This window comes from Schistocerca piceifrons, unplaced genomic scaffold (assembly GCF_021461385.2).
Source record: "Schistocerca piceifrons isolate TAMUIC-IGC-003096 unplaced genomic scaffold, iqSchPice1.1 HiC_scaffold_389, whole genome shotgun sequence".
Classification (NCBI taxonomy): domain Eukaryota; kingdom Metazoa; phylum Arthropoda; class Insecta; order Orthoptera; family Acrididae; genus Schistocerca; species Schistocerca piceifrons.
This window is the reverse complement of record NW_025728613.1, coordinates 19,914-43,661: the sequence shown is the minus strand read 5'-3', so window position 1 is coordinate 43,661 and position 23,748 is coordinate 19,914. Positions and strand designations below refer to the sequence as shown.

The 23,748-nt window shown below is 55.1% G+C and overlaps 55 non-coding genes across 55 annotated transcripts; 44 read left to right on the top strand and 11 right to left on the bottom strand.

The window, feature by feature from the left end:
- The first annotated feature begins 124 nt into the window (after window positions 1-124).
- Window positions 125-197, top strand: Trnam-cau. Its single transcript has one exon. It is a non-coding gene; the product is annotated as a tRNA-Met (tRNA).
- Window positions 198-503: 306 nt separating this feature from the next.
- Window positions 504-575, top strand: Trnae-uuc. Its single transcript has one exon. It is a non-coding gene; the product is annotated as a tRNA-Glu (tRNA).
- Window positions 576-773: 198 nt separating this feature from the next.
- Window positions 774-847, top strand: Trnai-aau. Its single transcript has one exon. It is a non-coding gene; the product is annotated as a tRNA-Ile (tRNA).
- A 598-nt stretch (window positions 848-1,445) lies between these two features.
- Window positions 1,446-1,517, bottom strand: Trnag-ucc. The gene has a single exon. It is a non-coding gene; the product is annotated as a tRNA-Gly (tRNA).
- Window positions 1,518-1,842: 325 nt separating this feature from the next.
- On the top strand, window positions 1,843-1,913 carry Trnag-gcc. Its single transcript has one exon. It is a non-coding gene; the product is annotated as a tRNA-Gly (tRNA).
- Window positions 1,914-2,293: 380 nt separating this feature from the next.
- Trnam-cau lies at window positions 2,294-2,366 on the top strand. Its single transcript has one exon. It is a non-coding gene; the product is annotated as a tRNA-Met (tRNA).
- A 305-nt stretch (window positions 2,367-2,671) lies between these two features.
- Trnae-uuc lies at window positions 2,672-2,743 on the top strand. Its single transcript has one exon. It is a non-coding gene; the product is annotated as a tRNA-Glu (tRNA).
- Window positions 2,744-2,941: 198 nt separating this feature from the next.
- Trnai-aau lies at window positions 2,942-3,015 on the top strand. The gene has a single exon. It is a non-coding gene; the product is annotated as a tRNA-Ile (tRNA).
- Window positions 3,016-3,613: 598 nt separating this feature from the next.
- Trnag-ucc lies at window positions 3,614-3,685 on the bottom strand. Its single transcript has one exon. It is a non-coding gene; the product is annotated as a tRNA-Gly (tRNA).
- Window positions 3,686-4,010: 325 nt separating this feature from the next.
- Trnag-gcc lies at window positions 4,011-4,081 on the top strand. The gene has a single exon. It is a non-coding gene; the product is annotated as a tRNA-Gly (tRNA).
- Window positions 4,082-4,461: 380 nt separating this feature from the next.
- Window positions 4,462-4,534, top strand: Trnam-cau. The gene has a single exon. It is a non-coding gene; the product is annotated as a tRNA-Met (tRNA).
- A 305-nt stretch (window positions 4,535-4,839) lies between these two features.
- On the top strand, window positions 4,840-4,911 carry Trnae-uuc. The gene has a single exon. It is a non-coding gene; the product is annotated as a tRNA-Glu (tRNA).
- A 198-nt stretch (window positions 4,912-5,109) lies between these two features.
- On the top strand, window positions 5,110-5,183 carry Trnai-aau. The gene has a single exon. It is a non-coding gene; the product is annotated as a tRNA-Ile (tRNA).
- A 598-nt stretch (window positions 5,184-5,781) lies between these two features.
- Window positions 5,782-5,853, bottom strand: Trnag-ucc. The gene has a single exon. It is a non-coding gene; the product is annotated as a tRNA-Gly (tRNA).
- Window positions 5,854-6,178: 325 nt separating this feature from the next.
- Trnag-gcc lies at window positions 6,179-6,249 on the top strand. The gene has a single exon. It is a non-coding gene; the product is annotated as a tRNA-Gly (tRNA).
- A 380-nt stretch (window positions 6,250-6,629) lies between these two features.
- Trnam-cau lies at window positions 6,630-6,702 on the top strand. The gene has a single exon. It is a non-coding gene; the product is annotated as a tRNA-Met (tRNA).
- Window positions 6,703-7,007: 305 nt separating this feature from the next.
- Window positions 7,008-7,079, top strand: Trnae-uuc. Its single transcript has one exon. It is a non-coding gene; the product is annotated as a tRNA-Glu (tRNA).
- Window positions 7,080-7,277: 198 nt separating this feature from the next.
- Window positions 7,278-7,351, top strand: Trnai-aau. The gene has a single exon. It is a non-coding gene; the product is annotated as a tRNA-Ile (tRNA).
- Window positions 7,352-7,949: 598 nt separating this feature from the next.
- Trnag-ucc lies at window positions 7,950-8,021 on the bottom strand. The gene has a single exon. It is a non-coding gene; the product is annotated as a tRNA-Gly (tRNA).
- Window positions 8,022-8,346: 325 nt separating this feature from the next.
- Window positions 8,347-8,417, top strand: Trnag-gcc. Its single transcript has one exon. It is a non-coding gene; the product is annotated as a tRNA-Gly (tRNA).
- Window positions 8,418-8,797: 380 nt separating this feature from the next.
- On the top strand, window positions 8,798-8,870 carry Trnam-cau. Its single transcript has one exon. It is a non-coding gene; the product is annotated as a tRNA-Met (tRNA).
- A 305-nt stretch (window positions 8,871-9,175) lies between these two features.
- Window positions 9,176-9,247, top strand: Trnae-uuc. The gene has a single exon. It is a non-coding gene; the product is annotated as a tRNA-Glu (tRNA).
- Window positions 9,248-9,445: 198 nt separating this feature from the next.
- Trnai-aau lies at window positions 9,446-9,519 on the top strand. Its single transcript has one exon. It is a non-coding gene; the product is annotated as a tRNA-Ile (tRNA).
- A 598-nt stretch (window positions 9,520-10,117) lies between these two features.
- Trnag-ucc lies at window positions 10,118-10,189 on the bottom strand. Its single transcript has one exon. It is a non-coding gene; the product is annotated as a tRNA-Gly (tRNA).
- A 325-nt stretch (window positions 10,190-10,514) lies between these two features.
- Window positions 10,515-10,585, top strand: Trnag-gcc. The gene has a single exon. It is a non-coding gene; the product is annotated as a tRNA-Gly (tRNA).
- A 380-nt stretch (window positions 10,586-10,965) lies between these two features.
- Trnam-cau lies at window positions 10,966-11,038 on the top strand. The gene has a single exon. It is a non-coding gene; the product is annotated as a tRNA-Met (tRNA).
- Window positions 11,039-11,343: 305 nt separating this feature from the next.
- On the top strand, window positions 11,344-11,415 carry Trnae-uuc. The gene has a single exon. It is a non-coding gene; the product is annotated as a tRNA-Glu (tRNA).
- A 198-nt stretch (window positions 11,416-11,613) lies between these two features.
- Trnai-aau lies at window positions 11,614-11,687 on the top strand. Its single transcript has one exon. It is a non-coding gene; the product is annotated as a tRNA-Ile (tRNA).
- A 598-nt stretch (window positions 11,688-12,285) lies between these two features.
- On the bottom strand, window positions 12,286-12,357 carry Trnag-ucc. Its single transcript has one exon. It is a non-coding gene; the product is annotated as a tRNA-Gly (tRNA).
- A 325-nt stretch (window positions 12,358-12,682) lies between these two features.
- Trnag-gcc lies at window positions 12,683-12,753 on the top strand. Its single transcript has one exon. It is a non-coding gene; the product is annotated as a tRNA-Gly (tRNA).
- A 380-nt stretch (window positions 12,754-13,133) lies between these two features.
- Window positions 13,134-13,206, top strand: Trnam-cau. The gene has a single exon. It is a non-coding gene; the product is annotated as a tRNA-Met (tRNA).
- A 305-nt stretch (window positions 13,207-13,511) lies between these two features.
- Trnae-uuc lies at window positions 13,512-13,583 on the top strand. Its single transcript has one exon. It is a non-coding gene; the product is annotated as a tRNA-Glu (tRNA).
- Window positions 13,584-13,781: 198 nt separating this feature from the next.
- On the top strand, window positions 13,782-13,855 carry Trnai-aau. The gene has a single exon. It is a non-coding gene; the product is annotated as a tRNA-Ile (tRNA).
- Window positions 13,856-14,453: 598 nt separating this feature from the next.
- On the bottom strand, window positions 14,454-14,525 carry Trnag-ucc. Its single transcript has one exon. It is a non-coding gene; the product is annotated as a tRNA-Gly (tRNA).
- Window positions 14,526-14,850: 325 nt separating this feature from the next.
- Trnag-gcc lies at window positions 14,851-14,921 on the top strand. The gene has a single exon. It is a non-coding gene; the product is annotated as a tRNA-Gly (tRNA).
- Window positions 14,922-15,301: 380 nt separating this feature from the next.
- Trnam-cau lies at window positions 15,302-15,374 on the top strand. Its single transcript has one exon. It is a non-coding gene; the product is annotated as a tRNA-Met (tRNA).
- Window positions 15,375-15,679: 305 nt separating this feature from the next.
- On the top strand, window positions 15,680-15,751 carry Trnae-uuc. The gene has a single exon. It is a non-coding gene; the product is annotated as a tRNA-Glu (tRNA).
- A 198-nt stretch (window positions 15,752-15,949) lies between these two features.
- On the top strand, window positions 15,950-16,023 carry Trnai-aau. The gene has a single exon. It is a non-coding gene; the product is annotated as a tRNA-Ile (tRNA).
- Window positions 16,024-16,621: 598 nt separating this feature from the next.
- Window positions 16,622-16,693, bottom strand: Trnag-ucc. Its single transcript has one exon. It is a non-coding gene; the product is annotated as a tRNA-Gly (tRNA).
- A 325-nt stretch (window positions 16,694-17,018) lies between these two features.
- On the top strand, window positions 17,019-17,089 carry Trnag-gcc. The gene has a single exon. It is a non-coding gene; the product is annotated as a tRNA-Gly (tRNA).
- Window positions 17,090-17,469: 380 nt separating this feature from the next.
- On the top strand, window positions 17,470-17,542 carry Trnam-cau. The gene has a single exon. It is a non-coding gene; the product is annotated as a tRNA-Met (tRNA).
- Window positions 17,543-17,847: 305 nt separating this feature from the next.
- Trnae-uuc lies at window positions 17,848-17,919 on the top strand. Its single transcript has one exon. It is a non-coding gene; the product is annotated as a tRNA-Glu (tRNA).
- Window positions 17,920-18,117: 198 nt separating this feature from the next.
- Window positions 18,118-18,191, top strand: Trnai-aau. The gene has a single exon. It is a non-coding gene; the product is annotated as a tRNA-Ile (tRNA).
- A 598-nt stretch (window positions 18,192-18,789) lies between these two features.
- Trnag-ucc lies at window positions 18,790-18,861 on the bottom strand. The gene has a single exon. It is a non-coding gene; the product is annotated as a tRNA-Gly (tRNA).
- A 325-nt stretch (window positions 18,862-19,186) lies between these two features.
- On the top strand, window positions 19,187-19,257 carry Trnag-gcc. The gene has a single exon. It is a non-coding gene; the product is annotated as a tRNA-Gly (tRNA).
- A 380-nt stretch (window positions 19,258-19,637) lies between these two features.
- Window positions 19,638-19,710, top strand: Trnam-cau. Its single transcript has one exon. It is a non-coding gene; the product is annotated as a tRNA-Met (tRNA).
- A 305-nt stretch (window positions 19,711-20,015) lies between these two features.
- Window positions 20,016-20,087, top strand: Trnae-uuc. Its single transcript has one exon. It is a non-coding gene; the product is annotated as a tRNA-Glu (tRNA).
- Window positions 20,088-20,285: 198 nt separating this feature from the next.
- Trnai-aau lies at window positions 20,286-20,359 on the top strand. The gene has a single exon. It is a non-coding gene; the product is annotated as a tRNA-Ile (tRNA).
- A 598-nt stretch (window positions 20,360-20,957) lies between these two features.
- Trnag-ucc lies at window positions 20,958-21,029 on the bottom strand. Its single transcript has one exon. It is a non-coding gene; the product is annotated as a tRNA-Gly (tRNA).
- A 325-nt stretch (window positions 21,030-21,354) lies between these two features.
- Window positions 21,355-21,425, top strand: Trnag-gcc. Its single transcript has one exon. It is a non-coding gene; the product is annotated as a tRNA-Gly (tRNA).
- A 380-nt stretch (window positions 21,426-21,805) lies between these two features.
- On the top strand, window positions 21,806-21,878 carry Trnam-cau. Its single transcript has one exon. It is a non-coding gene; the product is annotated as a tRNA-Met (tRNA).
- A 305-nt stretch (window positions 21,879-22,183) lies between these two features.
- Window positions 22,184-22,255, top strand: Trnae-uuc. Its single transcript has one exon. It is a non-coding gene; the product is annotated as a tRNA-Glu (tRNA).
- Window positions 22,256-22,453: 198 nt separating this feature from the next.
- Window positions 22,454-22,527, top strand: Trnai-aau. Its single transcript has one exon. It is a non-coding gene; the product is annotated as a tRNA-Ile (tRNA).
- Window positions 22,528-23,125: 598 nt separating this feature from the next.
- On the bottom strand, window positions 23,126-23,197 carry Trnag-ucc. Its single transcript has one exon. It is a non-coding gene; the product is annotated as a tRNA-Gly (tRNA).
- A 325-nt stretch (window positions 23,198-23,522) lies between these two features.
- Window positions 23,523-23,593, top strand: Trnag-gcc. Its single transcript has one exon. It is a non-coding gene; the product is annotated as a tRNA-Gly (tRNA).
- Window positions 23,594-23,748: the final 155 nt, after the last annotated feature.

Genomic DNA, 23,748 nt, shown 5'->3' with positions numbered 1-23,748 from the left:
CGCAATCAACTGGGCCGGCAGTGCGCGTGTAGCAACAGAACACGTTACCCAGGAAGTACAGTGTCTCTACGTCTAATATTGGGTACGGTATTTACCCAGTTTCCAGGACCAGTGGTGCACCCGTGCCTCGGTAGCGCAGTAGGCAGCGCGTAAGTCTCATAATCTTAAGGTCGTGAGTTCGATCCTCACCCGGGGCATTTAATTTTCTGTGACTGATGGTGGCGCTGTTGCTAGGGCGCCAACGTAGTTCTTGTTTGTTATCCACAACTTTTCAACGCTTCAGCGGGAAAATGTTTACCTCCTGTTATTGCTACTTTACAGCTTCCCTTTTCCTCTTCTCCCAGCAGAGCATGAAGCCAAAAGCATTGCTCTGCGGCGTTTGAGGTGCGCGCCTTGCCAGTCAGTCTGTGCAAAGATGCTCGCAAAGAGAGAAGGGCGCCGACGCGGCACTCGACACGAAATGCGACAAGCGACCGTACGAACGGTCGAACGAAACGGCCGCATCCGGTGTGGTCTAGTGGCTAGGATACCTGGCTTTCACCCAGGAGGCCCGGGTTCGATTCCCGGTACCGGAACGGAATTTTTTCCACACGAGTCGTGACAAGTTTGAGCTGTCCGAGCGGCCGTTTCCCGTCCTGCTCGCAATATAGCTACTGTTTCGTGACCGTCAGCAGAATATAGACTAGGGAAGCAGACGCACGACGACCATAGAAATGGTGTACGGCTTCATGCCACCAGTTTCCAGCGTAGGGCTGAGCAACTGCATCTGCTGGGGCCCGTTAGCTCAGTTGGTTAGAGCGTCGTGCTAATAACGCGAAGGTCGTGGGTTCGATCCCCCCACGGGCCACTGCTCTTTTACTACTACGAAAAGGCAGCGCCGATTTCAGCTGGCGAGTGTGATGACCAAAAGATCATCACCCTGCGTGGAAGTTGACAGAGGATCCGAACCCGACTCGTCGGGAAGCGCTACATCATTCACTCGGCAATGGCCATAATATCTTGAATACACTGGTTCTCAACCGATAAAGAGAAAATGAAAGAAAATGTCCGATTGCCGATGCGCAACCACTTTGGCCCCTGTCAGTACTTGGGCGGGTGAGCGCATGGGAACACAGGGTACTATTGGCAGTTTTACTTCCTATTTTTGTTTCTCCTTAGTTTTCGGAGCTGCAGCCCGATTCGGTCAGGGAGACGCCACCGTGAAATGAAGGGGGCGTGCTGTGTGTCCATCGCCTAGCCTCACCTCTCTTTACCTCTCTCAGTCGTTTCTCGTGCTTGTCGTTTTGATATAGGCCGATTTGAGAGCGTCAGCTCTCGCGTCAGCCGAGCAAAGTCGAGACAAGTCGAGACACACTAAGGGCTGGTATGCAGCGAGTAGGAGGCCGGAAAAACAATAATTTAAGAGCGCGTGGCAAAAGTACTCATACGCGAAATTAAAAGCCTGCTGCGGTGGCCGGGAATCGAACCCGGATCAACTGCTTGGAAGGCAACTATGCTGACCATTACACCACCACCGCACAAGCGAGCGCCCCGCCTCCGCGCTGTGTCGGCTTCCCGCCTGTCGGCAGCGGCCGAAGGTGATCGTACCTGGCAGGCGCATTTCGAGGTAGGCTAGGGGAGCACATCCAGACGCATTCGGACAGCGTATCCGCGCACATTTCGCATCCTTTGGCAAGAGTCGGCGCCGGCGAGGACCGCGTTCTGGCGGCATTTTTAAGCAGTGCAGTGCAGGATTCAGCGTCTGCAGCATCTTCTCCACAGAATGCTACGGCGCTTGACGGCAGTCCCACTTTCCCTTGAGACATCTGCTCGGGAAGCAGCGTGAAGTTGCCGCTGGCCCCAGCATCGGTGGTTCAGTGGTAGAATGCTCGCCTGCCACGCGGGCGGCCCGGGTTCGATTCCCGGCCGATGCATCATTTTGCTTTTCCCGCGATAATGCTGCCGTGTGGCTTGCGCGCTTGAGATGCACGATCCGCAAGAATATATAGCTGGATTCCCTTGAGAAGAACCGAGAACGCAGCACTCGCCGGTCCCCACTAGGACGCTCGCATGATGTTCTGCAGACTAGCGTCGGCTTGGCCTCACAAGTTGCTGTGTCCAGGTGCCTCCGAGGCACTGAGCTTTAACGACAAGGAGTGCTGCCTATCGTTGCAACAGCTGCAGCAACACCGCAATCAACTGGGCCGGCAGTGCGCGTGTAGCAACAGAACACGTTACCCAGGAAGTACAGTGTCTCTACGTCTAATATTGGGTACGGTATTTACCCAGTTTCCAGGACCAGTGGTGCACCCGTGCCTCGGTAGCGCAGTAGGCAGCGCGTAAGTCTCATAATCTTAAGGTCGTGAGTTCGATCCTCACCCGGGGCATTTAATTTTCTGTGACTGATGGTGGCGCTGTTGCTAGGGCGCCAACGTAGTTCTTGTTTGTTATCCACAACTTTTCAACGCTTCAGCGGGAAAATGTTTACCTCCTGTTATTGCTACTTACAGCTTCCCTTTTCCTCTTCTCCCAGCAGAGCATGAAGCCAAAAGCATTGCTCTGCGGCGTTTGAGGTGCGCGCCTTGCCAGTCAGTCTGTGCAAAGATGCTCGCAAAGAGAGAAGGGCGCCGACGCGGCACTCGACACGAAATGCGACAAGCGACCGTACGAACGGTCGAACGAAACGGCCGCATCCGGTGTGGTCTAGTGGCTAGGATACCTGGCTTTCACCCAGGAGGCCCGGGTTCGATTCCCGGTACCGGAACGGAATTTTTTCCACACGAGTCGTGACAAGTTTGAGCTGTCCGAGCGGCCGTTTCCCGTCCTGCTCGCAATATAGCTACTGTTTCGTGACCGTCAGCAGAATATAGACTAGGGAAGCAGACGCACGACGACCATAGAAATGGTGTACGGCTTCATGCCACCAGTTTCCAGCGTAGGGCTGAGCAACTGCATCTGCTGGGGCCCGTTAGCTCAGTTGGTTAGAGCGTCGTGCTAATAACGCGAAGGTCGTGGGTTCGATCCCCCCACGGGCCACTGCTCTTTTACTACTACGAAAAGGCAGCGCCGATTTCAGCTGGCGAGTGTGATGACCAAAAGATCATCACCCTGCGTGGAAGTTGACAGAGGATCCGAACCCGACTCGTCGGGAAGCGCTACATCATTCACTCGGCAATGGCCATAATATCTTGAATACACTGGTTCTCAACCGATAAAGAGAAAATGAAAGAAAATGTCCGATTGCCGATGCGCAACCACTTTGGCCCCTGTCAGTACTTGGGCGGGTGAGCGCATGGGAACACAGGGTACTATTGGCAGTTTTACTTCCTATTTTTGTTTCTCCTTAGTTTTCGGAGCTGCAGCCCGATTCGGTCAGGGAGACGCCACCGTGAAATGAAGGGGGCGTGCTGTGTGTCCATCGCCTAGCCTCACCTCTCTTTACCTCTCTCAGTCGTTTCTCGTGCTTGTCGTTTTGATATAGGCCGATTTGAGAGCGTCAGCTCTCGCGTCAGCCGAGCAAAGTCGAGACAAGTCGAGACACACTAAGGGCTGGTATGCAGCGAGTAGGAGGCCGGAAAAACAATAATTTAAGAGCGCGTGGCAAAAGTACTCATACGCGAAATTAAAAGCCTGCTGCGGTGGCCGGGAATCGAACCCGGATCAACTGCTTGGAAGGCAACTATGCTGACCATTACACCACCACCGCACAAGCGAGCGCCCCGCCTCCGCGCTGTGTCGGCTTCCCGCCTGTCGGCAGCGGCCGAAGGTGATCGTACCTGGCAGGCGCATTTCGAGGTAGGCTAGGGGAGCACATCCAGACGCATTCGGACAGCGTATCCGCGCACATTTCGCATCCTTTGGCAAGAGTCGGCGCCGGCGAGGACCGCGTTCTGGCGGCATTTTTAAGCAGTGCAGTGCAGGATTCAGCGTCTGCAGCATCTTCTCCACAGAATGCTACGGCGCTTGACGGCAGTCCCACTTTCCCTTGAGACATCTGCTCGGGAAGCAGCGTGAAGTTGCCGCTGGCCCCAGCATCGGTGGTTCAGTGGTAGAATGCTCGCCTGCCACGCGGGCGGCCCGGGTTCGATTCCCGGCCGATGCATCATTTTGCTTTTCCCGCGATAATGCTGCCGTGTGGCTTGCGCGCTTGAGATGCACGATCCGCAAGAATATATAGCTGGATTCCCTTGAGAAGAACCGAGAACGCAGCACTCGCCGGTCCCCACTAGGACGCTCGCATGATGTTCTGCAGACTAGCGTCGGCTTGGCCTCACAAGTTGCTGTGTCCAGGTGCCTCCGAGGCACTGAGCTTTAACGACAAGGAGTGCTGCCTATCGTTGCAACAGCTGCAGCAACACCGCAATCAACTGGGCCGGCAGTGCGCGTGTAGCAACAGAACACGTTACCCAGGAAGTACAGTGTCTCTACGTCTAATATTGGGTACGGTATTTACCCAGTTTCCAGGACCAGTGGTGCACCCGTGCCTCGGTAGCGCAGTAGGCAGCGCGTAAGTCTCATAATCTTAAGGTCGTGAGTTCGATCCTCACCCGGGGCATTTAATTTTCTGTGACTGATGGTGGCGCTGTTGCTAGGGCGCCAACGTAGTTCTTGTTTGTTATCCACAACTTTTCAACGCTTCAGCGGGAAAATGTTTACCTCCTGTTATTGCTACTTACAGCTTCCCTTTTCCTCTTCTCCCAGCAGAGCATGAAGCCAAAAGCATTGCTCTGCGGCGTTTGAGGTGCGCGCCTTGCCAGTCAGTCTGTGCAAAGATGCTCGCAAAGAGAGAAGGGCGCCGACGCGGCACTCGACACGAAATGCGACAAGCGACCGTACGAACGGTCGAACGAAACGGCCGCATCCGGTGTGGTCTAGTGGCTAGGATACCTGGCTTTCACCCAGGAGGCCCGGGTTCGATTCCCGGTACCGGAACGGAATTTTTTCCACACGAGTCGTGACAAGTTTGAGCTGTCCGAGCGGCCGTTTCCCGTCCTGCTCGCAATATAGCTACTGTTTCGTGACCGTCAGCAGAATATAGACTAGGGAAGCAGACGCACGACGACCATAGAAATGGTGTACGGCTTCATGCCACCAGTTTCCAGCGTAGGGCTGAGCAACTGCATCTGCTGGGGCCCGTTAGCTCAGTTGGTTAGAGCGTCGTGCTAATAACGCGAAGGTCGTGGGTTCGATCCCCCCACGGGCCACTGCTCTTTTACTACTACGAAAAGGCAGCGCCGATTTCAGCTGGCGAGTGTGATGACCAAAAGATCATCACCCTGCGTGGAAGTTGACAGAGGATCCGAACCCGACTCGTCGGGAAGCGCTACATCATTCACTCGGCAATGGCCATAATATCTTGAATACACTGGTTCTCAACCGATAAAGAGAAAATGAAAGAAAATGTCCGATTGCCGATGCGCAACCACTTTGGCCCCTGTCAGTACTTGGGCGGGTGAGCGCATGGGAACACAGGGTACTATTGGCAGTTTTACTTCCTATTTTTGTTTCTCCTTAGTTTTCGGAGCTGCAGCCCGATTCGGTCAGGGAGACGCCACCGTGAAATGAAGGGGGCGTGCTGTGTGTCCATCGCCTAGCCTCACCTCTCTTTACCTCTCTCAGTCGTTTCTCGTGCTTGTCGTTTTGATATAGGCCGATTTGAGAGCGTCAGCTCTCGCGTCAGCCGAGCAAAGTCGAGACAAGTCGAGACACACTAAGGGCTGGTATGCAGCGAGTAGGAGGCCGGAAAAACAATAATTTAAGAGCGCGTGGCAAAAGTACTCATACGCGAAATTAAAAGCCTGCTGCGGTGGCCGGGAATCGAACCCGGATCAACTGCTTGGAAGGCAACTATGCTGACCATTACACCACCACCGCACAAGCGAGCGCCCCGCCTCCGCGCTGTGTCGGCTTCCCGCCTGTCGGCAGCGGCCGAAGGTGATCGTACCTGGCAGGCGCATTTCGAGGTAGGCTAGGGGAGCACATCCAGACGCATTCGGACAGCGTATCCGCGCACATTTCGCATCCTTTGGCAAGAGTCGGCGCCGGCGAGGACCGCGTTCTGGCGGCATTTTTAAGCAGTGCAGTGCAGGATTCAGCGTCTGCAGCATCTTCTCCACAGAATGCTACGGCGCTTGACGGCAGTCCCACTTTCCCTTGAGACATCTGCTCGGGAAGCAGCGTGAAGTTGCCGCTGGCCCCAGCATCGGTGGTTCAGTGGTAGAATGCTCGCCTGCCACGCGGGCGGCCCGGGTTCGATTCCCGGCCGATGCATCATTTTGCTTTTCCCGCGATAATGCTGCCGTGTGGCTTGCGCGCTTGAGATGCACGATCCGCAAGAATATATAGCTGGATTCCCTTGAGAAGAACCGAGAACGCAGCACTCGCCGGTCCCCACTAGGACGCTCGCATGATGTTCTGCAGACTAGCGTCGGCTTGGCCTCACAAGTTGCTGTGTCCAGGTGCCTCCGAGGCACTGAGCTTTAACGACAAGGAGTGCTGCCTATCGTTGCAACAGCTGCAGCAACACCGCAATCAACTGGGCCGGCAGTGCGCGTGTAGCAACAGAACACGTTACCCAGGAAGTACAGTGTCTCTACGTCTAATATTGGGTACGGTATTTACCCAGTTTCCAGGACCAGTGGTGCACCCGTGCCTCGGTAGCGCAGTAGGCAGCGCGTAAGTCTCATAATCTTAAGGTCGTGAGTTCGATCCTCACCCGGGGCATTTAATTTTCTGTGACTGATGGTGGCGCTGTTGCTAGGGCGCCAACGTAGTTCTTGTTTGTTATCCACAACTTTTCAACGCTTCAGCGGGAAAATGTTTACCTCCTGTTATTGCTACTTACAGCTTCCCTTTTCCTCTTCTCCCAGCAGAGCATGAAGCCAAAAGCATTGCTCTGCGGCGTTTGAGGTGCGCGCCTTGCCAGTCAGTCTGTGCAAAGATGCTCGCAAAGAGAGAAGGGCGCCGACGCGGCACTCGACACGAAATGCGACAAGCGACCGTACGAACGGTCGAACGAAACGGCCGCATCCGGTGTGGTCTAGTGGCTAGGATACCTGGCTTTCACCCAGGAGGCCCGGGTTCGATTCCCGGTACCGGAACGGAATTTTTTCCACACGAGTCGTGACAAGTTTGAGCTGTCCGAGCGGCCGTTTCCCGTCCTGCTCGCAATATAGCTACTGTTTCGTGACCGTCAGCAGAATATAGACTAGGGAAGCAGACGCACGACGACCATAGAAATGGTGTACGGCTTCATGCCACCAGTTTCCAGCGTAGGGCTGAGCAACTGCATCTGCTGGGGCCCGTTAGCTCAGTTGGTTAGAGCGTCGTGCTAATAACGCGAAGGTCGTGGGTTCGATCCCCCCACGGGCCACTGCTCTTTTACTACTACGAAAAGGCAGCGCCGATTTCAGCTGGCGAGTGTGATGACCAAAAGATCATCACCCTGCGTGGAAGTTGACAGAGGATCCGAACCCGACTCGTCGGGAAGCGCTACATCATTCACTCGGCAATGGCCATAATATCTTGAATACACTGGTTCTCAACCGATAAAGAGAAAATGAAAGAAAATGTCCGATTGCCGATGCGCAACCACTTTGGCCCCTGTCAGTACTTGGGCGGGTGAGCGCATGGGAACACAGGGTACTATTGGCAGTTTTACTTCCTATTTTTGTTTCTCCTTAGTTTTCGGAGCTGCAGCCCGATTCGGTCAGGGAGACGCCACCGTGAAATGAAGGGGGCGTGCTGTGTGTCCATCGCCTAGCCTCACCTCTCTTTACCTCTCTCAGTCGTTTCTCGTGCTTGTCGTTTTGATATAGGCCGATTTGAGAGCGTCAGCTCTCGCGTCAGCCGAGCAAAGTCGAGACAAGTCGAGACACACTAAGGGCTGGTATGCAGCGAGTAGGAGGCCGGAAAAACAATAATTTAAGAGCGCGTGGCAAAAGTACTCATACGCGAAATTAAAAGCCTGCTGCGGTGGCCGGGAATCGAACCCGGATCAACTGCTTGGAAGGCAACTATGCTGACCATTACACCACCACCGCACAAGCGAGCGCCCCGCCTCCGCGCTGTGTCGGCTTCCCGCCTGTCGGCAGCGGCCGAAGGTGATCGTACCTGGCAGGCGCATTTCGAGGTAGGCTAGGGGAGCACATCCAGACGCATTCGGACAGCGTATCCGCGCACATTTCGCATCCTTTGGCAAGAGTCGGCGCCGGCGAGGACCGCGTTCTGGCGGCATTTTTAAGCAGTGCAGTGCAGGATTCAGCGTCTGCAGCATCTTCTCCACAGAATGCTACGGCGCTTGACGGCAGTCCCACTTTCCCTTGAGACATCTGCTCGGGAAGCAGCGTGAAGTTGCCGCTGGCCCCAGCATCGGTGGTTCAGTGGTAGAATGCTCGCCTGCCACGCGGGCGGCCCGGGTTCGATTCCCGGCCGATGCATCATTTTGCTTTTCCCGCGATAATGCTGCCGTGTGGCTTGCGCGCTTGAGATGCACGATCCGCAAGAATATATAGCTGGATTCCCTTGAGAAGAACCGAGAACGCAGCACTCGCCGGTCCCCACTAGGACGCTCGCATGATGTTCTGCAGACTAGCGTCGGCTTGGCCTCACAAGTTGCTGTGTCCAGGTGCCTCCGAGGCACTGAGCTTTAACGACAAGGAGTGCTGCCTATCGTTGCAACAGCTGCAGCAACACCGCAATCAACTGGGCCGGCAGTGCGCGTGTAGCAACAGAACACGTTACCCAGGAAGTACAGTGTCTCTACGTCTAATATTGGGTACGGTATTTACCCAGTTTCCAGGACCAGTGGTGCACCCGTGCCTCGGTAGCGCAGTAGGCAGCGCGTAAGTCTCATAATCTTAAGGTCGTGAGTTCGATCCTCACCCGGGGCATTTAATTTTCTGTGACTGATGGTGGCGCTGTTGCTAGGGCGCCAACGTAGTTCTTGTTTGTTATCCACAACTTTTCAACGCTTCAGCGGGAAAATGTTTACCTCCTGTTATTGCTACTTACAGCTTCCCTTTTCCTCTTCTCCCAGCAGAGCATGAAGCCAAAAGCATTGCTCTGCGGCGTTTGAGGTGCGCGCCTTGCCAGTCAGTCTGTGCAAAGATGCTCGCAAAGAGAGAAGGGCGCCGACGCGGCACTCGACACGAAATGCGACAAGCGACCGTACGAACGGTCGAACGAAACGGCCGCATCCGGTGTGGTCTAGTGGCTAGGATACCTGGCTTTCACCCAGGAGGCCCGGGTTCGATTCCCGGTACCGGAACGGAATTTTTTCCACACGAGTCGTGACAAGTTTGAGCTGTCCGAGCGGCCGTTTCCCGTCCTGCTCGCAATATAGCTACTGTTTCGTGACCGTCAGCAGAATATAGACTAGGGAAGCAGACGCACGACGATCATAGAAATGGTGTACGGCTTCATGCCACCAGTTTCCAGCGTAGGGCTGAGCAACTGCATCTGCTGGGGCCCGTTAGCTCAGTTGGTTAGAGTGTCGTGCTAATAACGCGAAGGTCGTGGGTTCGATCCCCCCACGGGCCACTACTCTTTTACTACTACGAAAAGGCAGCGCCGATTTCAGCTGGCGAGTGTGATGACCAAAAGATCATCACCCTGCGTGGAAGTTGACAGAGGATCCGAACCCGACTCGTCGGGAAGCGCTACATCATTCACTCGGCAATGGCCATAATATCTTGAATACACTGGTTCTCAACCGATAAAGAGAAAATGAAAGAAAATGTCCGATTGCCGATGCGCAACCACTTTGGCCCCTGTCAGTACTTGGGCGGGTGAGCGCATGGGAACACAGGGTACTATTGGCAGTTTTACTTCCTATTTTTGTTTCTCCTTAGTTTTCGGAGCTGCAGCCCGATTCGGTCAGGGAGACGCCACCGTGAAATGAAGGGGGCGTGCTGTGTGTCCATCGCCTAGCCTCACCTCTCTTTACCTCTCTCAGTCGTTTCTCGTGCTTGTCGTTTTGATATAGGCCGATTTGAGAGCGTCAGCTCTCGCGTCAGCCGAGCAAAGTCGAGACAAGTCGAGACACACTAAGGGCTGGTATGCAGCGAGTAGGAGGCCGGAAAAACAATAATTTAAGAGCGCGTGGCAAAAGTACTCATACGCGAAATTAAAAGCCTGCTGCGGTGGCCGGGAATCGAACCCGGATCAACTGCTTGGAAGGCAACTATGCTGACCATTACACCACCACCGCACAAGCGAGCGCCCCGCCTCCGCGCTGTGTCGGCTTCCCGCCTGTCGGCAGCGGCCGAAGGTGATCGTACCTGGCAGGCGCATTTCGAGGTAGGCTAGGGGAGCACATCCAGACGCATTCGGACAGCGTATCCGCGCACATTTCGCATCCTTTGGCAAGAGTCGGCGCCGGCGAGGACCGCGTTCTGGCGGCATTTTTAAGCAGTGCAGTGCAGGATTCAGCGTCTGCAGCATCTTCTCCACAGAATGCTACGGCGCTTGACGGCAGTCCCACTTTCCCTTGAGACATCTGCTCGGGAAGCAGCGTGAAGTTGCCGCTGGCCCCAGCATCGGTGGTTCAGTGGTAGAATGCTCGCCTGCCACGCGGGCGGCCCGGGTTCGATTCCCGGCCGATGCATCATTTTGCTTTTCCCGCGATAATGCTGCCGTGTGGCTTGCGCGCTTGAGATGCACGATCCGCAAGAATATATAGCTGGATTCCCTTGAGAAGAACCGAGAACGCAGCACTCGCCGGTCCCCACTAGGACGCTCGCATGATGTTCTGCAGACTAGCGTCGGCTTGGCCTCACAAGTTGCTGTGTCCAGGTGCCTCCGAGGCACTGAGCTTTAACGACAAGGAGTGCTGCCTATCGTTGCAACAGCTGCAGCAACACCGCAATCAACTGGGCCGGCAGTGCGCGTGTAGCAACAGAACACGTTACCCAGGAAGTACAGTGTCTCTACGTCTAATATTGGGTACGGTATTTACCCAGTTTCCAGGACCAGTGGTGCACCCGTGCCTCGGTAGCGCAGTAGGCAGCGCGTAAGTCTCATAATCTTAAGGTCGTGAGTTCGATCCTCACCCGGGGCATTTAATTTTCTGTGACTGATGGTGGCGCTGTTGCTAGGGCGCCAACGTAGTTCTTGTTTGTTATCCACAACTTTTCAACGCTTCAGCGGGAAAATGTTTACCTCCTGTTATTGCTACTTACAGCTTCCCTTTTCCTCTTCTCCCAGCAGAGCATGAAGCCAAAAGCATTGCTCTGCGGCGTTTGAGGTGCGCGCCTTGCCAGTCAGTCTGTGCAAAGATGCTCGCAAAGAGAGAAGGGCGCCGACGCGGCACTCGACACGAAATGCGACAAGCGACCGTACGAACGGTCGAACGAAACGGCCGCATCCGGTGTGGTCTAGTGGCTAGGATACCTGGCTTTCACCCAGGAGGCCCGGGTTCGATTCCCGGTACCGGAACGGAATTTTTTCCACACGAGTCGTGACAAGTTTGAGCTGTCCGAGCGGCCGTTTCCCGTCCTGCTCGCAATATAGCTACTGTTTCGTGACCGTCAGCAGAATATAGACTAGGGAAGCAGACGCACGACGATCATAGAAATGGTGTACGGCTTCATGCCACCAGTTTCCAGCGTAGGGCTGAGCAACTGCATCTGCTGGGGCCCGTTAGCTCAGTTGGTTAGAGTGTCGTGCTAATAACGCGAAGGTCGTGGGTTCGATCCCCCCACGGGCCACTACTCTTTTACTACTACGAAAAGGCAGCGCCGATTTCAGCTGGCGAGTGTGATGACCAAAAGATCATCACCCTGCGTGGAAGTTGACAGAGGATCCGAACCCGACTCGTCGGGAAGCGCTACATCATTCACTCGGCAATGGCCATAATATCTTGAATACACTGGTTCTCAACCGATAAAGAGAAAATGAAAGAAAATGTCCGATTGCCGATGCGCAACCACTTTGGCCCCTGTCAGTACTTGGGCGGGTGAGCGCATGGGAACACAGGGTACTATTGGCAGTTTTACTTCCTATTTTTGTTTCTCCTTAGTTTTCGGAGCTGCAGCCCGATTCGGTCAGGGAGACGCCACCGTGAAATGAAGGGGGCGTGCTGTGTGTCCATCGCCTAGCCTCACCTCTCTTTACCTCTCTCAGTCGTTTCTCGTGCTTGTCGTTTTGATATAGGCCGATTTGAGAGCGTCAGCTCTCGCGTCAGCCGAGCAAAGTCGAGACAAGTCGAGACACACTAAGGGCTGGTATGCAGCGAGTAGGAGGCCGGAAAAACAATAATTTAAGAGCGCGTGGCAAAAGTACTCATACGCGAAATTAAAAGCCTGCTGCGGTGGCCGGGAATCGAACCCGGATCAACTGCTTGGAAGGCAACTATGCTGACCATTACACCACCACCGCACAAGCGAGCGCCCCGCCTCCGCGCTGTGTCGGCTTCCCGCCTGTCGGCAGCGGCCGAAGGTGATCGTACCTGGCAGGCGCATTTCGAGGTAGGCTAGGGGAGCACATCCAGACGCATTCGGACAGCGTATCCGCGCACATTTCGCATCCTTTGGCAAGAGTCGGCGCCGGCGAGGACCGCGTTCTGGCGGCATTTTTAAGCAGTGCAGTGCAGGATTCAGCGTCTGCAGCATCTTCTCCACAGAATGCTACGGCGCTTGACGGCAGTCCCACTTTCCCTTGAGACATCTGCTCGGGAAGCAGCGTGAAGTTGCCGCTGGCCCCAGCATCGGTGGTTCAGTGGTAGAATGCTCGCCTGCCACGCGGGCGGCCCGGGTTCGATTCCCGGCCGATGCATCATTTTGCTTTTCCCGCGATAATGCTGCCGTGTGGCTTGCGCGCTTGAGATGCACGATCCGCAAGAATATATAGCTGGATTCCCTTGAGAAGAACCGAGAACGCAGCACTCGCCGGTCCCCACTAGGACGCTCGCATGATGTTCTGCAGACTAGCGTCGGCTTGGCCTCACAAGTTGCTGTGTCCAGGTGCCTCCGAGGCACTGAGCTTTAACGACAAGGAGTGCTGCCTATCGTTGCAACAGCTGCAGCAACACCGCAATCAACTGGGCCGGCAGTGCGCGTGTAGCAACAGAACACGTTACCCAGGAAGTACAGTGTCTCTACGTCTAATATTGGGTACGGTATTTACCCAGTTTCCAGGACCAGTGGTGCACCCGTGCCTCGGTAGCGCAGTAGGCAGCGCGTAAGTCTCATAATCTTAAGGTCGTGAGTTCGATCCTCACCCGGGGCATTTAATTTTCTGTGACTGATGGTGGCGCTGTTGCTAGGGCGCCAACGTAGTTCTTGTTTGTTATCCACAACTTTTCAACGCTTCAGCGGGAAAATGTTTACCTCCTGTTATTGCTACTTACAGCTTCCCTTTTCCTCTTCTCCCAGCAGAGCATGAAGCCAAAAGCATTGCTCTGCGGCGTTTGAGGTGCGCGCCTTGCCAGTCAGTCTGTGCAAAGATGCTCGCAAAGAGAGAAGGGCGCCGACGCGGCACTCGACACGAAATGCGACAAGCGACCGTACGAACGGTCGAACGAAACGGCCGCATCCGGTGTGGTCTAGTGGCTAGGATACCTGGCTTTCACCCAGGAGGCCCGGGTTCGATTCCCGGTACCGGAACGGAATTTTTTCCACACGAGTCGTGACAAGTTTGAGCTGTCCGAGCGGCCGTTTCCCGTCCTGCTCGCAATATAGCTACTGTTTCGTGACCGTCAGCAGAATATAGACTAGGGAAGCAGACGCACGACGATCATAGAAATGGTGTACGGCTTCATGCCACCAGTTTCCAGCGTAGGGCTGAGCAACTGCATCTGCTGGGGCCCGTTAGCTCAGTTGGTTAGAGTGTCGTGCTAATAACGCGAAGGTCGTGGGTTCGATCCCCCCACGGGCCACTACTCTTTTACTACTACGAAAAGGCAGCGCCGATTTCAGCTGGCGAGTGTGATGACCAAAAGATCATCACCCTGCGTGGAAGTTGACAGAGGATCCGAACCCGACTCGTCGGGAAGCGCTACATCATTCACTCGGCAATGGCCATAATATCTTGAATACACTGGTTCTCAACCGATAAAGAGAAAATGAAAGAAAATGTCCGATTGCCGATGCGCAACCACTTTGGCCCCTGTCAGTACTTGGGCGGGTGAGCGCATGGGAACACAGGGTACTATTGGCAGTTTTACTTCCTATTTTTGTTTCTCCTTAGTTTTCGGAGCTGCAGCCCGATTCGGTCAGGGAGACGCCACCGTGAAATGAAGGGGGCGTGCTGTGTGTCCATCGCCTAGCCTCACCTCTCTTTACCTCTCTCAGTCGTTTCTCGTGCTTGTCGTTTTGATATAGGCCGATTTGAGAGCGTCAGCTCTCGCGTCAGCCGAGCAAAGTCGAGACAAGTCGAGACACACTAAGGGCTGGTATGCAGCGAGTAGGAGGCCGGAAAAACAATAATTTAAGAGCGCGTGGCAAAAGTACTCATACGCGAAATTAAAAGCCTGCTGCGGTGGCCGGGAATCGAACCCGGATCAACTGCTTGGAAGGCAACTATGCTGACCATTACACCACCACCGCACAAGCGAGCGCCCCGCCTCCGCGCTGTGTCGGCTTCCCGCCTGTCGGCAGCGGCCGAAGGTGATCGTACCTGGCAGGCGCATTTCGAGGTAGGCTAGGGGAGCACATCCAGACGCATTCGGACAGCGTATCCGCGCACATTTCGCATCCTTTGGCAAGAGTCGGCGCCGGCGAGGACCGCGTTCTGGCGGCATTTTTAAGCAGTGCAGTGCAGGATTCAGCGTCTGCAGCATCTTCTCCACAGAATGCTACGGCGCTTGACGGCAGTCCCACTTTCCCTTGAGACATCTGCTCGGGAAGCAGCGTGAAGTTGCCGCTGGCCCCAGCATCGGTGGTTCAGTGGTAGAATGCTCGCCTGCCACGCGGGCGGCCCGGGTTCGATTCCCGGCCGATGCATCATTTTGCTTTTCCCGCGATAATGCTGCCGTGTGGCTTGCGCGCTTGAGATGCACGATCCGCAAGAATATATAGCTGGATTCCCTTGAGAAGAACCGAGAACGCAGCACTCGCCGGTCCCCACTAGGACGCTCGCATGATGTTCTGCAGACTAGCGTCGGCTTGGCCCCACAAGTTGCTGTGTCCAGGTGCCTCCGAGGCACTGAGCTTTAACGACAAGGAGTGCTGCCTATCGTTGCAACAGCTGCAGCAACACCGCAATCAACTGGGCCGGCAGTGCGCGTGTAGCAACAGAACACGTTACCCAGGAAGTACAGTGTCTCTACGTCTAATATTGGGTACGGTATTTACCCAGTTTCCAGGACCAGTGGTGCACCCGTGCCTCGGTAGCGCAGTAGGCAGCGCGTAAGTCTCATAATCTTAAGGTCGTGAGTTCGATCCTCACCCGGGGCATTTAATTTTCTGTGACTGATGGTGGCGCTGTTGCTAGGGCGCCAACGTAGTTCTTGTTTGTTATCCACAACTTTTCAACGCTTCAGCGGGAAAATGTTTACCTCCTGTTATTGCTACTTACAGCTTCCCTTTTCCTCTTCTCCCAGCAGAGCATGAAGCCAAAAGCATTGCTCTGCGGCGTTTGAGGTGCGCGCCTTGCCAGTCAGTCTGTGCAAAGATGCTCGCAAAGAGAGAAGGGCGCCGACGCGGCACTCGACACGAAATGCGACAAGCGACCGTACGAACGGTCGAACGAAACGGCCGCATCCGGTGTGGTCTAGTGGCTAGGATACCTGGCTTTCACCCAGGAGGCCCGGGTTCGATTCCCGGTACCGGAACGGAATTTTTTCCACACGAGTCGTGACAAGTTTGAGCTGTCCGAGCGGCCGTTTCCCGTCCTGCTCGCAATATAGCTACTGTTTCGTGACCGTCAGCAGAATATAGACTAGGGAAGCAGACGCACGACGATCATAGAAATGGTGTACGGCTTCATGCCACCAGTTTCCAGCGTAGGGCTGAGCAACTGCATCTGCTGGGGCCCGTTAGCTCAGTTGGTTAGAGCGTCGTGCTAATAACGCGAAGGTCGTGGGTTCGATCCCCCCACGGGCCACTACTCTTTTACTACTACGAAAAGGCAGCGCCGATTTCAGCTGGCGAGTGTGATGACCAAAAGATCATCACCCTGCGTGGAAGTTGACAGAGGATCCGAACCCGACTCGTCGGGAAGCGCTACATCATTCACTCGGCAATGGCCATAATATCTTGAATACACTGGTTCTCAACCGATAAAGAGAAAATGAAAGAAAATGTCCGATTGCCGATGCGCAACCACTTTGGCCCCTGTCAGTACTTGGGCGGGTGAGCGCATGGGAACACAGGGTACTATTGGCAGTTTTACTTCCTATTTTTGTTTCTCCTTAGTTTTCGGAGCTGCAGCCCGATTCGGTCAGGGAGACGCCACCGTGAAATGAAGGGGGCGTGCTGTGTGTCCATCGCCTAGCCTCACCTCTCTTTACCTCTCTCAGTCGTTTCTCGTGCTTGTCGTTTTGATATAGGCCGATTTGAGAGCGTCAGCTCTCGCGTCAGCCGAGCAAAGTCGAGACAAGTCGAGACACACTAAGGGCTGGTATGCAGCGAGTAGGAGGCCGGAAAAACAATAATTTAAGAGCGCGTGGCAAAAGTACTCATACGCGAAATTAAAAGCCTGCTGCGGTGGCCGGGAATCGAACCCGGATCAACTGCTTGGAAGGCAACTATGCTGACCATTACACCACCACCGCACAAGCGAGCGCCCCGCCTCCGCGCTGTGTCGGCTTCCCGCCTGTCGGCAGCGGCCGAAGGTGATCGTACCTGGCAGGCGCATTTCGAGGTAGGCTAGGGGAGCACATCCAGACGCATTCGGACAGCGTATCCGCGCACATTTCGCATCCTTTGGCAAGAGTCGGCGCCGGCGAGGACCGCGTTCTGGCGGCATTTTTAAGCAGTGCAGTGCAGGATTCAGCGTCTGCAGCATCTTCTCCACAGAATGCTACGGCGCTTGACGGCAGTCCCACTTTCCCTTGAGACATCTGCTCGGGAAGCAGCGTGAAGTTGCCGCTGGCCCCAGCATCGGTGGTTCAGTGGTAGAATGCTCGCCTGCCACGCGGGCGGCCCGGGTTCGATTCCCGGCCGATGCATCATTTTGCTTTTCCCGCGATAATGCTGCCGTGTGGCTTGCGCGCTTGAGATGCACGATCCGCAAGAATATATAGCTGGATTCCCTTGAGAAGAACCGAGAACGCAGCACTCGCCGGTCCCCACTAGGACGCTCGCATGATGTTCTGCAGACTAGCGTCGGCTTGGCCTCACAAGTTGCTGTGTCCAGGTGCCTCCGAGGCACTGAGCTTTAACGACAAGGAGTGCTGCCTATCGTTGCAACAGCTGCAGCAACACCGCAATCAACTGGGCCGGCAGTGCGCGTGTAGCAACAGAACACGTTACCCAGGAAGTACAGTGTCTCTACGTCTAATATTGGGTACGGTATTTACCCAGTTTCCAGGACCAGTGGTGCACCCGTGCCTCGGTAGCGCAGTAGGCAGCGCGTAAGTCTCATAATCTTAAGGTCGTGAGTTCGATCCTCACCCGGGGCATTTAATTTTCTGTGACTGATGGTGGCGCTGTTGCTAGGGCGCCAACGTAGTTCTTGTTTGTTATCCACAACTTTTCAACGCTTCAGCGGGAAAATGTTTACCTCCTGTTATTGCTACTTACAGCTTCCCTTTTCCTCTTCTCCCAGCAGAGCATGAAGCCAAAAGCATTGCTCTGCGGCGTTTGAGGTGCGCGCCTTGCCAGTCAGTCTGTGCAAAGATGCTCGCAAAGAGAGAAGGGCGCCGACGCGGCACTCGACACGAAATGCGACAAGCGACCGTACGAACGGTCGAACGAAACGGCCGCATCCGGTGTGGTCTAGTGGCTAGGATACCTGGCTTTCACCCAGGAGGCCCGGGTTCGATTCCCGGTACCGGAACGGAATTTTTTCCACACGAGTCGTGACAAGTTTGAGCTGTCCGAGCGGCCGTTTCCCGTCCTGCTCGCAATATAGCTACTGTTTCGTGACCGTCAGCAGAATATAGACTAGGGAAGCAGACGCACGACGATCATAGAAATGGTGTACGGCTTCATGCCACCAGTTTCCAGCGTAGGGCTGAGCAACTGCATCTGCTGGGGCCCGTTAGCTCAGTTGGTTAGAGCGTCGTGCTAATAACGCGAAGGTCGTGGGTTCGATCCCCCCACGGGCCACTACTCTTTTACTACTACGAAAAGGCAGCGCCGATTTCAGCTGGCGAGTGTGATGACCAAAAGATCATCACCCTGCGTGGAAGTTGACAGAGGATCCGAACCCGACTCGTCGGGAAGCGCTACATCATTCACTCGGCAATGGCCATAATATCTTGAATACACTGGTTCTCAACCGATAAAGAGAAAATGAAAGAAAATGTCCGATTGCCGATGCGCAACCACTTTGGCCCCTGTCAGTACTTGGGCGGGTGAGCGCATGGGAACACAGGGTACTATTGGCAGTTTTACTTCCTATTTTTGTTTCTCCTTAGTTTTCGGAGCTGCAGCCCGATTCGGTCAGGGAGACGCCACCGTGAAATGAAGGGGGCGTGCTGTGTGTCCATCGCCTAGCCTCACCTCTCTTTACCTCTCTCAGTCGTTTCTCGTGCTTGTCGTTTTGATATAGGCCGATTTGAGAGCGTCAGCTCTCGCGTCAGCCGAGCAAAGTCGAGACAAGTCGAGACACACTAAGGGCTGGTATGCAGCGAGTAGGAGGCCGGAAAAACAATAATTTAAGAGCGCGTGGCAAAAGTACTCATACGCGAAATTAAAAGCCTGCTGCGGTGGCCGGGAATCGAACCCGGATCAACTGCTTGGAAGGCAACTATGCTGACCATTACACCACCACCGCACAAGCGAGCGCCCCGCCTCCGCGCTGTGTCGGCTTCCCGCCTGTCGGCAGCGGCCGAAGGTGATCGTACCTGGCAGGCGCATTTCGAGGTAGGCTAGGGGAGCACATCCAGACGCATTCGGACAGCGTATCCGCGCACATTTCGCATCCTTTGGCAAGAGTCGGCGCCGGCGAGGACCGCGTTCTGGCGGCATTTTTAAGCAGTGCAGTGCAGGATTCAGCGTCTGCAGCATCTTCTCCACAGAATGCTACGGCGCTTGACGGCAGTCCCACTTTCCCTTGAGACATCTGCTCGGGAAGCAGCGTGAAGTTGCCGCTGGCCCCAGCATCGGTGGTTCAGTGGTAGAATGCTCGCCTGCCACGCGGGCGGCCCGGGTTCGATTCCCGGCCGATGCATCATTTTGCTTTTCCCGCGATAATGCTGCCGTGTGGCTTGCGCGCTTGAGATGCACGATCCGCAAGAATATATAGCTGGATTCCCTTGAGAAGAACCGAGAACGCAGCACTCGCCGGTCCCCACTAGGACGCTCGCATGATGTTCTGCAGACTAGCGTCGGCTTGGCCCCACAAGTTGCTGTGTCCAGGTGCCTCCGAGGCACTGAGCTTTAACGACAAGGAGTGCTGCCTATCGTTGCAACAGCTGCAGCAACACCGCAATCAACTGGGCCGGCAGTGCGCGTGTAGCAACAGAACACGTTACCCAGGAAGTACAGTGTCTCTACGTCTAATATTGGGTACGGTATTTACCCAGTTTCCAGGACCAGTGGTGCACCCGTGCCTCGGTAGCGCAGTAGGCAGCGCGTAAGTCTCATAATCTTAAGGTCGTGAGTTCGATCCTCACCCGGGGCATTTAATTTTCTGTGACTGATGGTGGCGCTGTTGCTAGGGCGCCAACGTAGTTCTTGTTTGTTATCCACAACTTTTCAACGCTTCAGCGGGAAAATGTTTACCTCCTGTTATTGCTACTTACAGCTTCCCTTTTCCTCTTCTCCCAGCAGAGCATGAAGCCAAAAGCATTGCTCTGCGGCGTTTGAGGTGCGCGCCTTGCCAGTCAGTCTGTGCAAAGATGCTCGCAAAGAGAGAAGGGCGCCGACGCGGCACTCGACACGAAATGCGACAAGCGACCGTACGAACGGTCGAACGAAACGGCCGCATCCGGTGTGGTCTAGTGGCTAGGATACCTGGCTTTCACCCAGGAGGCCCGGGTTCGATTCCCGGTACCGGAACGGAATTTTTTCCACACGAGTCGTGACAAGTTTGAGCTGTCCGAGCGGCCGTTTCCCGTCCTGCTCGCAATATAGCTACTGTTTCGTGACCGTCAGCAGAATATAGACTAGGGAAGCAGACGCACGACGATCATAGAAATGGTGTACGGCTTCATGCCACCAGTTTCCAGCGTAGGGCTGAGCAACTGCATCTGCTGGGGCCCGTTAGCTCAGTTGGTTAGAGCGTCGTGCTAATAACGCGAAGGTCGTGGGTTCGATCCCCCCACGGGCCACTACTCTTTTACTACTACGAAAAGGCAGCGCCGATTTCAGCTGGCGAGTGTGATGACCAAAAGATCATCACCCTGCGTGGAAGTTGACAGAGGATCCGAACCCGACTCGTCGGGAAGCGCTACATCATTCACTCGGCAATGGCCATAATATCTTGAATACACTGGTTCTCAACCGATAAAGAGAAAATGAAAGAAAATGTCCGATTGCCGATGCGCAACCACTTTGGCCCCTGTCAGTACTTGGGCGGGTGAGCGCATGGGAACACAGGGTACTATTGGCAGTTTTACTTCCTATTTTTGTTTCTCCTTAGTTTTCGGAGCTGCAGCCCGATTCGGTCAGGGAGACGCCACCGTGAAATGAAGGGGGCGTGCTGTGTGTCCATCGCCTAGCCTCACCTCTCTTTACCTCTCTCAGTCGTTTCTCGTGCTTGTCGTTTTGATATAGGCCGATTTGAGAGCGTCAGCTCTCGCGTCAGCCGAGCAAAGTCGAGACAAGTCGAGACACACTAAGGGCTGGTATGCAGCGAGTAGGAGGCCGGAAAAACAATAATTTAAGAGCGCGTGGCAAAAGTACTCATACGCGAAATTAAAAGCCTGCTGCGGTGGCCGGGAATCGAACCCGGATCAACTGCTTGGAAGGCAACTATGCTGACCATTACACCACCACCGCACAAGCGAGCGCCCCGCCTCCGCGCTGTGTCGGCTTCCCGCCTGTCGGCAGCGGCCGAAGGTGATCGTACCTGGCAGGCGCATTTCGAGGTAGGCTAGGGGAGCACATCCAGACGCATTCGGACAGCGTATCCGCGCACATTTCGCATCCTTTGGCAAGAGTCGGCGCCGGCGAGGACCGCGTTCTGGCGGCATTTTTAAGCAGTGCAGTGCAGGATTCAGCGTCTGCAGCATCTTCTCCACAGAATGCTACGGCGCTTGACGGCAGTCCCACTTTCCCTTGAGACATCTGCTCGGGAAGCAGCGTGAAGTTGCCGCTGGCCCCAGCATCGGTGGTTCAGTGGTAGAATGCTCGCCTGCCACGCGGGCGGCCCGGGTTCGATTCCCGGCCGATGCATCATTTTGCTTTTCCCGCGATAATGCTGCCGTGTGGCTTGCGCGCTTGAGATGCACGATCCGCAAGAATATATAGCTGGATTCCCTTGAGAAGAACCGAGAACGCAGCACTCGCCGGTCCCCACTAGGACGCTCGCATGATGTTCTGCAGACTAGCGTCGGCTTGGCCCCACAAGTTGCTGTGTCCAGGTGCCTCCGAGGCACTGAGCTTTAACGACAAGGAGTGCCGCCTATCGTTGCAACAGCTGCAGCAACACCGCAATCAACTGGGCCGGCAGTGCGCGTGTAGCAACAGAACACGTTACCCAGGAAGTACAGTGTCTCTACGTCTAATATTGGGTACGGTATTTACCCAGTTTCCAGGACCAGTGGTGCACCCGTGCCTCGGTAGCGCAGTAGGCAGCGCGTAAGTCTCATAATCTTAAGGTCGTGAGTTCGATCCTCACCCGGGGCATTTAATTTTCTGTGACTGATGGTGGCGCTGTTGCTAGGGCGCCAACGTAGTTCTTGTTTGTTATCCACAACTTTTCAACGCTTCAGCGGGAAAATGTTTACCTCCTGTTATTGCTACTTACAGCTTCCCTTTTCCTCTTCTCCCAGCAGAGCATGAAGCCAAAAGCATTGCTCTGCGGCGTTTGAGGTGCGCGCCTTGCCAGTCAGTCTGTGCAAAGATGCTCGCAAAGAGAGAAGGGCGCCGACGCGGCACTCGACACGAAATGCGACAAGCGACCGTACGAACGGTCGAACGAAACGGCCGCATCCGGTGTGGTCTAGTGGCTAGGATACCTGGCTTTCACCCAGGAGGCCCGGGTTCGATTCCCGGTACCGGAACGGAATTTTTTCCACACGAGTCGTGACAAGTTTGAGCTGTCCGAGCGGCCGTTTCCCGTCCTGCTCGCAATATAGCTACTGTTTCGTGACCGTCAGCAGAATATAGACTAGGGAAGCAGACGCACGACGACCATAGAAATGGTGTACGGCTTCATGCCACCAGTTTCCAGCGTAGGGCTGAGCAACTGCATCTGCTGGGGCCCGTTAGCTCAGTTGGTTAGAGCGTCGTGCTAATAACGCGAAGGTCGTGGGTTCGATCCCCCCACGGGCCACTACTCTTTTACTACTACGAAAAGGCAGCGCCGATTTCAGCTGGCGAGTGTGATGACCAAAAGATCATCACCCTGCGTGGAAGTTGACAGAGGATCCGAACCCGACTCGTCGGGAAGCGCTACATCATTCACTCGGCAATGGCCATAATATCTTGAATACACTGGTTCTCAACCGATAAAGAGAAAATGAAAGAAAATGTCCGATTGCCGATGCGCAACCACTTTGGCCCCTGTCAGTACTTGGGCGGGTGAGCGCATGGGAACACAGGGTACTATTGGCAGTTTTACTTCCTATTTTTGTTTCTCCTTAGTTTTCGGAGCTGCAGCCCGATTCGGTCAGGGAGACGCCACCGTGAAATGAAGGGGGCGTGCTGTGTGTCCATCGCCTAGCCTCACCTCTCTTTACCTCTCTCAGTCGTTTCTCGTGCTTGTCGTTTTGATATAGGCCGATTTGAGAGCGTCAGCTCTCGCGTCAGCCGAGCAAAGTCGAGACAAGTCGAGACACACTAAGGGCTGGTATGCAGCGAGTAGGAGGCCGGAAAAACAATAATTTAAGAGCGCGTGGCAAAAGTACTCATACGCGAAATTAAAAGCCTGCTGCGGTGGCCGGGAATCGAACCCGGATCAACTGCTTGGAAGGCAACTATGCTGACCATTACACCACCACCGCACAAGCGAGCGCCCCGCCTCCGCGCTGTGTCGGCTTCCCGCCTGTCGGCAGCGGCCGAAGGTGATCGTACCTGGCAGGCGCATTTCGAGGTAGGCTAGGGGAGCACATCCAGACGCATTCGGACAGCGTATCCGCGCACATTTCGCATCCTTTGGCAAGAGTCGGCGCCGGCGAGGACCGCGTTCTGGCGGCATTTTTAAGCAGTGCAGTGCAGGATTCAGCGTCTGCAGCATCTTCTCCACAGAATGCTACGGCGCTTGACGGCAGTCCCACTTTCCCTTGAGACATCTGCTCGGGAAGCAGCGTGAAGTTGCCGCTGGCCCTAGCATCGGTGGTTCAGTGGTAGAATGCTCGCCTGCCACGCGGGCGGCCCGGGTTCGATTCCCGGCCGATGCATCATTTTGCTTTTCCCGCGATAATGCTGCCGTGTGGCTTGCGCGCTTGAGATGCACGATCCGCAAGAATATATAGCTGGATTCCCTTGAGAAGAACCGAGAACGCAGCACTCGCCGGTCCCCACTAGGACGCTCGCATGATGTTCTGCAGACTAG